Below are 11,945 nucleotides of genomic sequence, written 5' to 3'. Positions count from 1 at the left end.
TGATATCGATTAATTGATAACGATAAAAAAACTAAAACTAAATAGTGATGGCAAGAAAGTGATGAGTCAGGGGGACGTCTCTGCTGTTGAACATGGCTTCAACAGTAATATTAACCTTATGGAAATAAATTACTCGAAATGCAAACTCATGAGATTTACGAGAAAGAGGTTAATGGATACTGGTTATACTCTCAACGACTACTCTCTGGAGAAAGTTAACACGTTTGTTGATCTCAGAGTTCTTTTGGATCGTAAACTGAGTTTTAAGTCACACATTTCGGTAACAATAAACAAAGCCAAGTCAGTGCTCGGATTTGTTAAACGGTGGTGTAAGGAGTTCATGGATCCTTATGTCACAAAAAATTTATACACAACGCTTGTTCGCCCTATACTAGAATATTCATCGATTATATGGGATCCTATATATAATACCCACAGCGATCTCATCGAGTCCGTTCAAAAGCAATTCTTACTTTTCTGTTTACGGAGCTTAAACTTTTCGTTCCATAATCTTCCATCATACGAGGATAGCCGCAAACAGGTTCATTGGAATTAACGTCTTGAATATACACGAGGCGCGAAAAGTACATGCTGCTTTTACGAGACCCTTTCTTTTCAAATGAATAGCAGTTGATAAATGGTATTAGCTATATTTTCATTAACGTAATATTGGGAATCTGATCTAAACCCAATGGAGCTTAAGAAAAGCTTTTTATTATGAATTTTTTTGTGGTTGGTTAGCGACTTAAGAAAGAAATTCTTGTCATATGGCGACAAAAATTTTCTGCGTGTATTGAGCTGCAAATATTTCCAAAAACTTCGAGTAACTGCTCATTAGGATTATATGGGATACCATTGATCCGTATTTCACAGGCAACGTCGAATTTTCTTGCCTGAGTAGCTGGATTCTTAGATCTCGAAGTTCGGATTGCATACTAAAAACATCATCAGCGACTTTTTCGAGTTTTGACACGCGATCAGTGACATCAATCAGGTCTGATCTAAGCTCACATAGCCTATCTATTTCGTTAACTATACGATTTTCCGATTCTTTAATCAACGACTTGAATTGTTCCATCAGCCGATCGCTAAGTTTGGTGAAACGATCATCAATCATCTGAAATATTCTAAACGGAGAATCGGACGAACGTGGAGTCTTTGCATTATTCCCATAGGATCGTATAAAACTTTCCCTGTCCCTTTTGGGCGCTCGCACAGCGTTACTATCGGTGTCGTTTTCAATCTGTAGGTTTATTTGAGTGATATCCATTTCGCTTTGTTGAATCATGTTTAGAGTAACGTTTTTTTTTATAGTTAGAGAAGTATGTATGTGTAATATAGATCACAGGGTGAATAGTGGTTATACAAAAAATAGTTGTTTATAAGATAAGATAAAGTGTTGCAGTCTTTTAGGCGCGTTTTGACAGAATCGTTTAAGTCCGGTTAAAAAATCACAGTTTCTGTTGCTAACAGATAATATTTTATTGATGCAGCAGCTTTATCTTAAAAAAGCTTTATTAAATGACCGCTGAAGACTTTTACGTTTTTCTTTTCGTTTCTCTTTTCGTATAATTGACACTGACTCTGACCAATAATTTCTCTCGTGTTACTTATTGAATATGTTTTTTTTTTCTCTTGCACTCTTGTCGTAGTTGTTGTACTTTAAAGTGAAAAAAATGCTGTTTTGCTGTTTTGCCTATTGTACAAAAACTAAAACACGAAATTATGCACCATACAGTTTATGCACTGAGTTTTTGATGGTTTTGTTTGGCACAGGGTGTATTATATTAGATATTTTGCTATGTTTTACTTTATAAAAAAGCTTTAATAACCGAAAATTAGTAGATTATTGGGAGCTCAAATTAAACACGTCTCGTTGCGGTGAAGATTATTGTAAAGGAAAAAAATGCTGGATTTCTAATCAACAATATTCGTTTTAATATTCCCCAAAGAGCTACTCGCAATTATGTACCAGTAGCTATTCAATTTTCTAGAATAAATTATACAAATCCTGATCCCTTAACAAGAATGTCTAAAGATTTTAATGAATTATATAATCTTATTGATTTTTCTATGAATCCTAATACTCTGAAAAGTAATATATTTAAATACAGAAAATTAAGTACAACATTTTAAATTATATAGTCTGTAAGAAAAATATCCATAGACTAATAAAGAATTAAAATAAAAAATAAAATAAAAAAATCACGGGTTGCGACCATTTTATGACCCGGAACAACTTCCCTTGCTACCAAATTTACTTCTTATATTCATCCAGCATAATTTAAGTGGCTTTTGGTGAGTATTTTGTCATCTAAAACTTCTCTACTACTGGTGTATATTTATTCATAGTTGTTTTTAAGGATATAAGCTTCGTAGTCCATGTACATTTATTGATTTCGCTTGTCCATGGGACATGTGCCTCTTATGACTAGTGATAGAACTCAAATGCACTCATCCCATTTTAGTCAATATTTAGCAATTTCTATGAACAACACCAAATCACCTCATCTCGTCCAAGAAACCAAAAAGAGATATTGTTTTATATAAATAAAGACAAATGGAATTTAAAACTATTGGTTGCATAATTACGAGAATTCTATACAAAAATCCTTAGTTACCGGTGAATTAGAATGTCAATGAAAGAAAATAAAAGGGGTCATGCGTTTTTTAATTTATTGAAATTCCTATATAAGATCTCTCCATTCGTTTCACGAACATGACTAATTTTGAAGAAAACATGTATTTAAAAATGAGAAAAAATAGTTATATTGTAAGCGAATTTGTGAAACAAAGGACTACTATTAACGCCGTTACTTAAGTTGAGTCATTTAGTAAATTGTCTAAGCTTCATTTTTCTAGTTATGAAAATTCCACCATTTTGGTTATAATATTGGTCAAAATGAAAATATTTAATATAGATGTATGGATTTCCTTAAAGTTTTAGTTACTTTCCACAAATTCGCAAGAATGGCCACTGGTACCAAATTGTAGCCTAGCGCCTGTACATTTCAAAACTGTATAGACTTTTTGCGTAAATTTGCGGTTTTGACAGTTATTAAAGTTTAGTTCCCTTTTTTAGGCGATGAATTTATATTTTTTGATTTTTTAAAATTATTTTTATTACCCTTTCTTCCATTTATGTTCAATATAATGTTTTTGTACTATTCGTATTCACTTTAACAAATAATTTTCCTTTCCTTTTGCCTGCACTCAGAACTAAAAATACATTATTACAGGTAATTCTGCATAAAAAGGTGATTAAAGCTTATAAAATACCGAAAAAGGATGGTAACCCTATATGGAGGCTGTAGTCAAAAGTGGACCGATATACAATTTCTTTATAAGGTGGTGTCCTGAACTCTGTGTTCATTATTAAAACCTATTCGGTTACAATATTTGGTTGATATCTGCCCAAATAAATCGATATAAAAATCATATGGAGAGAAAACCAAATCATGAACCAATACCGTAATTTTTTCGTGGAAATTCTTACTATGCAATAATAACTCCTGGTACCGGATTACAGCAAATTTGGTTCAACAATGTCTTGGTCAATATTTTTGTTAGAGTGTTTTTAGACCACGAGGACCCATTGATAAAAATTTCAGTTCGATATATTCAGCTCAATCATGAATATCCTTGCGGAATGCAGTTCTCGCGGAATAGTTTTTTCTCGAGAGAACATTCCTCCTATCATGAATAATTGGGGAAAAATAATTATTGAATTTGGCAGCACTGAAGGGTCTTTTTCATACCTTGTGTGCCCTAATTGTTGTGAAAACAAAGAGAAAATTTTAAGTGTTTGTGTTTTTAGACAAAATAATCAAATTTAATCAAATAAATTACACTTTTACACATCAAAGAAATTCAGAAGATGTTACTTGTTATGAAAATCATCAAATAAGATTGTAAAATTACAAGGAAACAGTGCATTGTGCTATCGAACTTCCACTATCATGAATGTATCAAAAACGAGCGTTTTTAATAAAAAATATGGCAAAAATTTAAAAAATATGAATTTTGAAATAAAAATAATTGGAAATATGCATTTATCCAGTGTTTTTCAACAATAATGAAGCGGTGTTTTGTTTGTGCAAAATTCTGCCATCCTTCGTTGATCGGTACAAAAAGTTGAGAGTGGCCGAGTTTGCAAACTAATGTTATTTTGTGAAATACAGTTAGTCAACTATAGCTTTGTTCCAGAACTAAAAAGTTTTTAAAATTTTACGACTTTTACACATTTTACCCGAAAAACCGTTCCTATACACAAAAAAGTTGTAAAATGTTCACTTCTCTTTGAACAAAAATGGCGCTGAATGGCGCTCTCTTTAAAAACTTTTTACTCGACAAATTTGAGCGTGTAAAAAATAGTAACATGGTCGCCGGCGTCTGATTGGCTGATACGCGACTTTGACATTTGTTCCAGTTTTTTTGACGTATTTTCCATTTTTTCGTTCCCGAACTATTTCAAAAAACTTTTGTGTGAGAAAACATTTTTTACAGTTCTCTCTTTTACGAGTTTTACTATTAAAAAGTACGGGAACGAAGCTTATATTATTGCTAACGGTGAAATTTTAAAAATTTAGATCTTTAATTAGGAATTACTGCAAGAAATTCTTTCAATAATGTTGGGCTTTTTGTAAATATCTGTTGATTGACTTGTTAATGGCAACATAGAGCCAACAAATTCAGAAATCGGTCGGAAGTAACAAAAACAACGTCCTAAATGTATAGGTATCTGGTTTTTGTGATGTCAACTAAATAATTGCAAAATGAATGAATGTGCAATAAAATCGTGGGATTTTCCCCGCGATTTCTTCCAATTAAGGGTTTTTATGATTTTTATGGTATGTGGACATGTAGATCCATAATTTGTTATCATAAATTAATTTGTGTGTGTGTAACATAGACAGTGTAAGCAGAAAAAGAGAAAGTCAGGTAAATGCTTTCGGAAAATATGCTACATATGGTCTATTCTAATTATAATAATGGTAAATCCGAAAGAGAAATCCTTAAAGTCACCTCTCGTATGCTGAGAAGTGTATACAACATTATATACCGCACCGAGAAAGAAGCCAGGCTCAAACTGAAGGTGTTACATGGCAGGCCCAAAATAGTAACCACCCGAATTGACAGGAGAATGATTAAAGAAATTGACGAAAGAGCACAAAGCAGCACCAGAAAATTGTTTTTTTTTTTTAAATTAAAAATGATTTTGGAGTAAGTGTGTCTCATGGAAGAGTCAGAAAAGTGCTACATAATAACAAGCACTCATCACGAGTGACTATGTAAAACCCAATGCCCTCCCACAACACAATATATACAAACTATTCAGACTTGTTACAGAGAATTTTTTACGCCTTCTTTAGTATCGGCATGATGTTATATTTTCTGATGAGACTAAAATTATGCTGTACTATCACGATGGGTCTCAAAAAGTGTTACGAAACCCCCTTACATCCATGGAAAACCAGAATTTATAACATACCGTAAAGTTCGGAAAACTGTCATTAATGGCATGGGGTTGTATACCAAGCAGTGACGTAGGCAACATCCAGATTTTGGAGGAAATAATGACAAAGGAAGCTTATTTAGATGTTTCAAAACATGATTTAACCAAAAGCGTCAAGAAATTTATTCCTGTTGGCCCTGAAAGTTCAAACAAATTGCAATATAAGTACTAACAAGACAACGACCCTAAGCATAAATCTAATTTATGTAGGACTTGGTTGTTATACAACTGTACCAAAGTCATTTACACCCCGTTCCAATGTCTAGATATTAACCCCATCGACAATTCATGGGTACACCTGAAGGAAAAAGTTGGGAATAGGCCGCCCACTAACCTGGGGAACTAAATAAATTGCAATAAAGAAGAATGGCAAAAAATACCATTGGAATACGACATTCCGAAACTTATTTATTAAATTCAGATACTTTACAAGCTGTTTTTGATGTCAAAGTTGGGCATACGAAATATTAGAACCAACTTTTCGAAAAATACCGTGAAAGACTGAAAAGTTGTGAATTTTGCAATTCTTTAGTTGACAGTGCAAATCATGAGTTGTTCTCATTTTTTGTTAATTTTAAGAAAATTTTAGTGAAATTTAGCTACTTTTTATTTTTTTATATTAATAAACATATGTAAGAATTATACTGTTAACAAAAATATTAAAAATGATATTTATTTATACCAATAAAATGATGTTTTATTTTAAATTTTGTAATAATTTTGGTTTTGCAATAATTAAGTTGACTAACTGTATGTTAGTTTTTTAATAAATGTCCAACCGCGAATTGAAGATTTTAGTAAAACCCAACAAAACTGTTTATCGGAGGGCAAGTGAACTAATTCCTTTAGTGGAAAGAAACACGCCCCATCGAATTTTCAGAGAACAGTAGTGGAATTCTCTACCTCATTATTTGAGTTACCGACAAAAATCGGTAAAATTAAAACGCAAAATTATGATTAGCGACTGCTTTATATTGGTTGTTAACTTACCAAAAAAATCGTTAATTACCGACATTAAAAGCATTTTAATTTTACCGATTTTTGTCCGTAACGCGAAAAACGTGTTACAGAATTCCACTAATGGTTTACCCAACACTATGTTTTAAATATTGTTGTTTATCATAGCCAGTCATCAGTGCTTGAACGGTAGGAAAATCATTTTACAGATTCAAATACAGCCCAATCATGAATGAAAATTCCGTGCGGAATTTCTCTCTTTTCCCTTCTTTGCTATCACAAATCCGCACGGGAAAAATTCCGATGGAGAAAAAGTAGGTATCACGCTCTCAAACATGTGTTTTCCTCCAAAAAAAATCTCCCTTGCAAAACTGACGGGAGTTTACAAAAAATCTTAGTATTTCCCACAAACTTTGTACAAAACATGCAAAATAAACACTTTTATTGGGATTTTATACTAAAATCTATTACTTGTGGTTGGAAATTTATTAAAAATTGAACAAATTTTACAAAATAACATCACATTGCAAACTCAATCACTCTCCACTTTTTGTACCGATCAACGATGGGATGAGAGAATTTTGAACAAACAAAATTGTTGCACAACAATTATTGAAAAAACACTGGATAAAAGCATATTTTCAATTATTTTTATTTCAGAATTCGTATTTTTTTCAATTTTTGCCTTTATTTAATTAAAAAAACACTCGTTTCTAACACATTCATGATAGTGGCAGTTCCATAGCACAATGGAGTCAATTGCACTGTCTTCTTAGAAATTTCCAATCACATCTGATGTTTTTCATAATTAGTGACATCTTCTGAATGTCTTTGATATATAAAAGAGTAATTTATTTGATTAAATTTGTTGATTTTGTCTAAAAACGCAAACACTTAAAATTTTATCTTTGTTTTCACAACAATTAGGGCACACAAGGTATGAAAAAGACCCTTCAGTGCTGCCAAATTCAATTATTATTTTTCTCACATTATTTATGATAGGAGGAATGTTCTCTCGAGAAAAATCTATTCCGCGAGAGTTGTTTCCGCAAGAATATTCATGATTGGGCTGATAGTTAATTCTATATTGACTCTATAACTGGGTTAACAGTGACTATCTAGGAAGTCGAGATTTGAACCAAAAACCCTGAAAAACTTATTTTTTTTTATTTGTACACCAATTGCTATTGTTAAGAACGAAAATGCCAATGAAATAAATAAGAATCTAATCTGCTTTATAAGAAAAAATATTGATGTCCGGATTATCGAGGTAAGAAAAATATGTGATTACAGAGTCTACAATTTAAAAAATTCTGGTGTCCGGATTACCACGTTGTCCGGATTAACGAGTGTCCGGATTATCGAGACTATCAGCCCAATCATGAATGAAAATTCCGTGCGGAATTTCTCTCTATTCCCTTCTTTGCTATCACAAAGAAAAAATCCGCACGGAAAAAAAATTCCGAGGGAAAAAAGATAGGTATCATGAACGCTCTCAAACATGTATTTTTCTCCAAAAAAATCTCCCTGGCAAAACTGAAGGGAGTTTACAAAAAATCTTAGTATTTCCCACAAACTTTGTACAAAACATGCAAAATAAACACTTTTTTGGGATTTTATATTAAAATCTTTTACTTGTGGTATTAAAAATTGAACGAATTTTACAAAATAACATCACTTTGCAAACTCAGTCACTCCCTACTTTTTGTACCGATCAACGATGGCATGAGAGAATTTTGGACATACAAAATTGTTGCACAACTATTATTGAAAAACACTGGATAAAAGCATATTTCAATTATTTTTATTTCAGAATTCGTATTTTTTCAATTTTTACCATTATTTGATTAAAAACACTCGTTTCTAACACATTCATGATTGTGGCAGTTCCATAGCACAATGGAGTCATTGCACTGCCTTCTTAGAAATTTCCAATCACATCTGATGTTTTTCATAATTAGTAACATCTTCTGAATGTCTTTGATGTATAAAAGTGTTATATATTTTATTAAATTTGTTGATTTTGTCAAAAAACACAAACACTTAAAAATGTCGCTTTGTTTTCACAACAATTAGGGCACACAAGGTATGAAAAAGACCCTTCAGTACTGCCAAATTCAATGATTATTTTTCTCACATTATTCATGATAGGAGGAATGTTCTCTCGAGAAAAATCTATTCCGCGAGTGTTGTATTCCGCAAGAATATTCATGATTGGGCTGTATATAGTATATATATATATATATATATATATATATATATATATATATATATATATATATATAAAATGTAAACGTTGATAACTTGGAAACAAGCTGAGGATCAAACAATTCAAAAATAATTTTGTAGGCTGAAAAGTTGTGACATAAAATATTCCGTTTAAAGTACCGTTATACTAAAAAACCGTTATACGGAAAACAAAAAATGGGCATTTGTTAATAAAGCATTGAAAATGATGCACCACAATAATCGATTAACAATTTCCACATTTTTCATTTTTATGCCATTTTAGTAATCAAAATTGTGGAATAATTGCTTTCCTATCGTTTTCAGAAGTTTTGTCATTGATTCCGATAGAAAAACAAATTATGTTCTGAAGTAATTTTGACATGATTATAAGTAATGTCCCTTGGTAGGCAATTTAGTTAGAAATTTCTAGTTTTTGAACTTAGTTTCCAAAAAATTACTATGATAAATCATTAGGGGTAATGTCCAGATTACGTACAGACAATCTAATGATAAATGGAAAGTCCTGTGTCCGCCAGGCTTGCCTTATTTTATACTATTTTACCTGATAGAAGTAAAAATCAGAGCATAGAACAAAATTGTTTGCACTTTTCTTTGAAAATAGTTTTCAGAAATATTGTAAACAATGTTTTGACCATGTTTGCTTTTATGAAAACAAAAAACAAAAAATAATACTTCTTAAGAAGCGTTTTGATAGCGACAGTTTATTAATTTAAATTCAGGTGTGTGTTGGCTTCTTCCACAAGTAAATTACCGAGTTTGCGCCAGATATTCTGATTTTTATCCGAACTATGAATTTTATACCACACAATGCCCGCAAAAATACGACATAACATGAAAAACCAGCACAAAAAAAAAAGAATTGAAGTGATTCTATGAAACTCGTCGAATGGAGTATTGTTTGGCTTGTATGGCAACAATGGGCGTTGAACATAATTTTTGTAGCACACATATTGTTTTAAAGGCAATAATGTATATTGACAATTTTGATTCCGTGCACCACACAAAACAACAACAAATCACAAAATCTCGATACATGGTAATATTTTCATAATTATCTGTTGGTCAATCTAACCACAATCTGCTTAACTTTTTCAGTTTGGCAAAAATTAAAAAAATTAAAATCTACATTTTTTTGGGAGAATTACCAAAGTTATGTTCCTTAATGAGTTGTCTATCCACTTTGGATATTCATTGGAACAGTAATGAGCTTAGTTAAAACAAAATTTAAGGCTCGGCGTGTTGCACTCTAAATTTACTGGTTCCCCAATTCTTATTAAATCTTGATCTTTTGTTGGAGGACTTTTTTCGAGTTTTGTTCTTAAACTGGACCCAAAACATTGATAAGGGTTGATATCAGGAGTTTGGCCCGAGGTATTTATCAGTTTAGTTTTTTATATTACTTCAGCAACTTCCACAAATAAGATTAATATGTCGTGATCTGGCCTTTGGAATGGTGGTATTTGAACGTGTTTAAGCTTTTTGGACCCGTTTTACCGACTTTTAGAATAATGACTATTAAATATTTCCTAATGATGTCAGTGGGGATTAGGGTTACATATAACTTTTTTGCAATTTTTGTAAATATCAAAAATACCACCGCATAGCCGTGTACACTGAAAGAAAAAGCTTCATAATATAAACGAAATCTTACGTTCCATCAATGAAATTTGTCATTGATTTTGAGCCAACGTAGAGCTTCATTGAATAAACGAAAAAAGTTTCATTGAGTTTCGTTGAAGTAAAATTAACGAATTTGTTCATTAATGCAATGAAACTTCTTCATTGATGCAAGGAAACTTCTTCATTGATGCAATGAAACCTCTTCAGTAATGCAATGAAACCTCTTCATTAATGCAATGAAACTTCTTCATTGATGCAATGAAAACTTTTCAGTAATGCAATGAAACATCTTCGTTGATGCAATGAAACCTTTTCATTAATGCAATGAAATTTCTTCATTAATGCCATGAAATACTTCCATTTATATAATGAAATATTTTCATTAGTGTAATGAAATACTTTCATCGTTGTAAAGAAATACTTTCATTAATGAAATGAAGAATTACGTTGGTTCAAAATCAATGGTACATTTCATTGATGTAACGTAAAATTTCATTTATGTTATGATGCCATTTCATACTCACACAATGAATAAAAATTAAGCCAATGCTAAATATGTTTAATTCAGTTTATTGCAATTAGTTTTGACCTGGGTACAAGACGTCATTTTTAATTCCTTAAGTATTAACGACATACATTAATGAAATCATTGGTCGTTGTCATCTGTAAGTAAAATTGAAAGAATAAACAATTTGCTAACTAAATAACTGGTTTTTTACACAATAACTTGCCTTCATATTTTGCCGCTGAGTCATCCCCTGTGCACGTCCATAATGTTGGGATACAACATACAAAATTCACATAAAACAACTGTACACATAAAAACTACATGAAATAGTTTTAGTTTAATATTTGTATTTTGTTTTCACATTAAACACTTCATACCTACTTTCAACGAAGTTTATGATCTTATTGGGCGTTGTGTCACCAGTAAGTAAAGTTGAGAATCATAAAAAAATTTAGTAATTTATTTGTCTTTTGTCGCTGGACACCTAGCTCTTGGCATTTTTTCCGTCATTCCACTCTTCTTTAGATTTTCTATTGCTTACATCTTTTACAAAGAAAGAAAAAACAAATAAATGAAAATTCAGCTAAATAAACAAATGAATACATAAAACTTAACAGAAATAGTTTACCCAAGTATTACATACTTACTTTTCTAAGTTAAAAACACAAATCGTAAATTTTTTTCATCCGCACTTGGCGGCGTTATAATGCCAACTAAAACAACGTTGTTGAAAATTTGCTGATCAACTTAAGCGCTTATTGTTGTTTTGCTTAATCGTGTTTTCTGCTTGTTAAACGCACACACGCACATTCACACCGCACAGCTGGAATCTACTTCATAACAACAATGAAATACATAACAAGGAATAACAGAGAATAACATACCGAGAGAATAAAGGTAAGGTCACATTAGGCAAATATTTGCTCTAAATTTGTTTCATCATATTTGCCCAAACAAATGTGAATTTCATGCAAATTTTTGTTTGCGTTCACATTAGAGGCAAATATTTGGCCTATTTTGTTTGCTCAAACAGTGACAAATAACGCAACGGGCAAACATATTTGCCATGTGTTCACATTTGAAAAAGTATTTTCA

The 11,945-nt window shown here is 31.6% G+C and overlaps 1 long non-coding RNA gene across 1 annotated transcript; it reads right to left on the bottom strand.

Moving 5' to 3' along the window:
• Positions 1–11,073: 11,073 nt before the first annotated feature.
• LOC141390833 (uncharacterized) lies at positions 11,074–11,718 on the bottom strand. Its single transcript, XR_012409485.1, has 3 exons — positions 11,498–11,718; positions 11,228–11,393; positions 11,074–11,167 (listed from the first exon to the last, which is right to left on the bottom strand). It is a non-coding gene; the product is annotated as an uncharacterized lncRNA (long non-coding RNA).
• Positions 11,719–11,945: the final 227 nt, after the last annotated feature.

The sequence above is a fragment of the Musca autumnalis genome, unplaced genomic scaffold, assembly GCF_047663935.1.
Source record: "Musca autumnalis isolate F117 unplaced genomic scaffold, ASM4766393v1 scaffold_1, whole genome shotgun sequence".
In the NCBI taxonomy this organism is placed as follows: domain Eukaryota; kingdom Metazoa; phylum Arthropoda; class Insecta; order Diptera; family Muscidae; genus Musca; species Musca autumnalis.
The sequence above is the reverse complement of the archived record's forward strand: the minus strand, read 5'-3'. Positions and strand labels throughout refer to the sequence as shown.